A 4731-nucleotide genomic window follows, 5' to 3' on the forward strand; every position below is an offset into this window, starting at 1 on the left:
GAGGGAGGTCAAACAATACGGCGTTAGTGACGCCACTGACGGCCTCAGAGTCCACTTAAAAGCCATTGCAAGTATCACGTCACCACAGACACGCATTGACGATCTCCCAACTAAAGTAATGCGCAGACCTGTCACTTGAAACCACTTAACACCGTCGTGCAAATAGTTACATGCTGAAATCAAACGCGATGTTAATCTGAATTCCGTACAACCAAACACAGATCCCCAGGAATGCGCCCGATATCACACCTCGAAAGCTAAGCAAGTTTTGCAGCTGGGGAGTGCGTCGGCAAGCCTCCACCATGATGAACGTTCGCAAGATTTCCACAGGGATGGTGCCGCGTTATGGGCATAAGAGGGTAGTGCAAGCAGACATCCATTGTAATGTACCTATCTATATACATTACCCATGTCTGTGCTCCCTGGGGTCTTTACCAGCGAGGCCCGAATAACCCCAACAACTTCTTTGGTTCTTTCGGTAAAGTCACGTAGAATGAGAATAAAATAATAAAATCAAATAAAATAAGACAATAAAATTCTCACGACGTTTCGGCCACAACACAAGCAGCCTTCATCAGGTGAAAGAACAGAACTGTCGGGACAGTTGTGGATGAAACGTCGTGATAATTTAATTGTCTTATTCTATTTTATTTTATTATTTTATTCTCATTCTACGTGAATTTACCGAAAGGACCAAAGAAGATGAATCCTTGCAGTCACGAAAGCTTTAAATCGACATTTAACCCCAACAAGTTCACCGATCCAGCAGTGGACACTGCATACCCGTCAAACCCTTATCCGTGCCCTACCTTATTACAGACCAATTCAAACCTTATTGGTCATCCCGCGCCCTTATACATCTCAACGTTCATCCTACAAAGTCCCGTCGCAAGGGAGAAACACAACACAAATAGACAGTTAGACTTTGTCAAGGCGCTTGGTCTTTTTCTTCTCACACAGCTTAAAGGTCGTGATCTAAGCGTGGCTTCTTCCACTCCAGCGCTGTCCTCCAGACAGTCTCGTCCCTTCACCTGATGAAGGCCGCTTGTGTTGTGGCCGAAACGTCGTGATTTTTTGTTATTTTATTTTCACCTACGTGACTTTACCCAATAGAACCAAAGAGTATGGATCCTAGCAGTCACGAAAGCTTTAAATCTAGAATGAATAGACAGTTGTTTCTGCCCGTATTGAAACGGTTGCACGCCGTATGGACCTAAACACTCAACTTTCCTGTACAAGAACACGGGTCAACCCGTAGGGGTTGACAGTTATGGGACAGGTTCCAAAGGGATGCTTGATGTACGTGTAAACACAACAGCCGCAACGAGTTGGGGGGTTTTTTGTTTTAAACAAAATAACCTTTGTGGTTTCACGGCGAGCAGCGGGCAGCCCCTTCTCTCCGCTGTGTGCGCCACTTCTCAAATTGGGCCCGCGTGACCCGCCACCGAGCGGAAGAGTTTCCACAAACGCCGCGTGTGGGTGCGGAAATCAACACTGCTGTGTGGGGTGCCCACACGGCCACCAACGCCACACGCTCACCGGAGGAGACCGCCCCACCACCACCCCACCACCACCGCCCCACCACCACCACCGCCCCACCACCATCCCATCACCAGCGATGCGCACAGCCCTGGTAATGTGCACGAGCACTGATTGGAAACGAGTTGCGTTATAAAAGGCGCGTCCAAGTTTGGCCACCGCCATTGCTCAGATTTGTACTCGCATTGTTCGAGTATTATGTTTCATCACATGCGTGGGGACGCTTTCAGCCAGCAGTGGATTGACAATGGGCCGCACTGTTCTACGGAGTCAATTGTTGCGTGGGGTTGCCAGCCCGGGCTATCAATGTGCACCGCGCCACCTCCCCGGCTTGCACAACCCTGTCTGGGGGGGTAGGGGGAGACGATGGGGGGGGGGGGGTGTACTCTCTCGTTGTGTGTGGTGTTGGGGACGTGATGACAGAACTCCCAAAGCCTGCACCCCCATCACGCACACACTGGGACCGCGGTGTCCACTGCCGTGTCGGTCGGGACTCCGTGTCCCCGCGTCTCGGAAACTTTCCGAGGCGGTGAACACCTATATACCCTACGCCGCTTATAGGACGTGCTCTATCATTGCAGAGAGGGGGGGCGGGCGGGTATGACTCAGGCAGAGCTCAACCACAAAGTACCAAAGTATAATCCAGTGGCAACGAGAGATTACACAACGACAACTAAATGGCGGCGTCACCACAGAGCTTGTGCCAGGCTAGGTGCACCTTGAGGCCATCACGTGCAGTGTGGGAAGGTTCTCTGCTGGCAGGAACATGGGACATAACCCAGGCTTTTTTAGGATTTGACCGAGATTACTGGCAGATTCACCACCTGTGCTCGCTACCGTGCCCAATAATCACCACGGCGCGCACAATAACAACACGCCACACACACGCACAATAACAACACGCCACACACACGCACAATAACAACACGCCACACACACACACGACAGAATTGGGTCAACACGGGAGCAGCAGCAGAGGCGGTAGTTATAAACGCGGCGGACGAGTGGCTCGCGATGTTCGTGGCGGCGTGTCTATCTCTCTCTCTGTCTCTCTCTGGTTGCGGTGCTCACACGAAGCGAGTGTCCCCCCTCTCTCCTCCTGAGGGGCCGGGAAGACGACGACGCCGCCACTTTTGGTAACCAAAAGTTCGCCTCGGGGCGCGTCATTTTGGAGAGCTGGTGACGTCGCTCTCTTGACACGCATCGCGATATCGACTGACTTTACCACGCACTTTTAATGACAACTCGTTACGGAGAACAATCAGGGAGCGACGAGACGGATGATGATGATGTGCATGATGATGCTGCTGCTGCTTCGAGAGAGAGAGAAGAGCCAGCGGAGCCGACATCGCGGCTCCAACGACGGCGACGCGGAGCTTGTAACGACGCGAGACAGTCGCGGGGGGAGGGGGTTGGGAGAAGCGACGCGAACTCCCCGATCACGGTGGCGACGCAAGCTCGGCGCGAGCGCGGCTTAGCAAGCGCCGCCTCGAACGCAGGCGGACAGACGAAGCCGGGGGACAGTGAGGGAGCGCGGAGGAGAGGCGCCACGGACCCTACCTCTGGCGTGCGGGTGGCGCCGAGCGGGGCCTCCCTCACAACCCCGCCAGTGCGCACGCGCGCGGCCACAGCCCCTCCCCCCGAGCTCCCCTGCCCCGTGAGCCCCGCCCCTCCCGTCCCGCCCCATTGGAGCCCCGCCCCTCCCGTCCCGCCCCATGCTGAGCCCCGCCCCTTCCTACCCCGCCCCATTCGAGCCCCGCCCACCTCCCGCCGCGCGCCTTCCACCCACTCCTCACAACCCTATTGGTCGTGGGGGCGTGCGCCCCTCGGTCCAATGGCGACGCTACTCCGTGAGCAACCCCCCACGTGTGTCGCTACAGCCAATGAGGAGGAATGGCGATGGGGGGCGGGGGGTTGGATGCGAGACGCTTCCGTGTGAGGGCGGGAGGGGCGTGGGGGGGGCGGTGCGGGGGAAGGGGGAGGGGCGTGAGGGGGAGGGGTGCGGGGGAAGGGGGAGGGGCGCGAGGGGGAGGGGTGCGGGGGGCATGATGCACGTGCGGGGAGGTGGGGGTCATCTCAGTCGACCCCGTGGCACCTGCTGGGTTTGCCACGTGACCTCCTACCAGCGGGCGTTCGATACTTCACGTGGCCTCAAGGTGCACATGGCCTGGCACGAGCGTCGTGGTGACGTCCCCGCCACTTAGAGGCGAATGGCGGTTGTTGTTGGGGTGGATGGGTTGCCACCTGTCCGGGGTTTGAGTCGGAACAATTCGGAGGTTGGCATTTGTGTTCGGGTGGCGGGGGTTTCATTTGTGCCGAGGTCTGGTGCCTTTGCGTTGAAGTTTATTGCAGAATACTGCACAGTTCTGATAGACCTCGTCTGACTGAGAAATATGTCCAGGTTAGGAATGTGGAGGTGAGGTTGAGTGAGTGCAAAGAGGTGGAGGTGAGTGAGGGGAGTGGGTTTGCCAATTCTGGCAAATCGCCTGATGACGCGAGTTGTAATAACCAGCAAAACGTCGTCCTCAAATGGTTAATGTTGTGGGTTTACTCTCCAACACACCGGTGTTCTGAAATAGTAACGAATGAGCACGGTTTTTTTCAACGTGACAAACTTTACTAATTGGCTGCGTTGTTTGGTGGTGGGTTAACGACGCATTTATATTTACGCGATCGAACCCAAAACAAACTTTATAAAGGGGATTTACAGGAGTTACTGTAAATCTCCCATTGAGCAAAACAACTCATTTGCACCCGTAATGAACACTGTGGCCCTAAATTAAGTAAATATATAATAGGCAACGTCTCTGGCAATGGCCTGATACTGGATCAACACACTCCAGTGGTGACAGGACACAAAAAGGACAACCGCGCAATAGAGTCCATTACAACAAAAGTATTCCTCAATGTAAATAAAATATAAGTAAATGTGTGAAATATTGTTTTGCAGGGTTTGTAGCGGAGTATCAGACTGCATTACACGATTGCACCGCTGGCTTCCGGCTTTTCTCTTGGCGTCCAACTTCTGGGTACTTAAATGCCCATTGGCAGCCCTAGCTAGAGGAGTGAACCATACAGTGAGGGAAAAAGTGTTTGATCCCCTGCTGATTTTGCACGTTAGCCCACTGACGAAGAAATTATCATATTTTGGTTCTTTCGGTAAAGTCACCACGTAGAAGGGAAACAATAAAA

General features: G+C 54.0%; 1 protein-coding gene across 2 annotated transcripts in view; it reads right to left on the bottom strand.

Moving 5' to 3' along the window:
• The window catches only part of LOC103091849 (peroxisome proliferator-activated receptor delta), a 30759-nt gene extending 27573 nt beyond the window's left edge, over positions 1–3186 (bottom strand). For both annotated transcript variants that reach the window (XM_032949664.2, XM_032949665.2), the window contains exon 1: positions 3100–3186. The gene's annotated coding sequence lies outside the window, so the exon portion shown is untranslated. The remainder of the gene's footprint in view (positions 1–3099) is intronic.
• Positions 3187–4731: the final 1545 nt, after the last annotated feature.

The sequence above is a fragment of the Petromyzon marinus genome, chromosome 8, assembly GCF_048934315.1.
Source record: "Petromyzon marinus isolate PM22_M1 ecotype Great Lakes invasive population chromosome 8, UKy_Petmar_22M1.pri1.0, whole genome shotgun sequence".
NCBI lineage: Eukaryota > Metazoa > Chordata > Hyperoartia > Petromyzontiformes > Petromyzontidae > Petromyzon > Petromyzon marinus.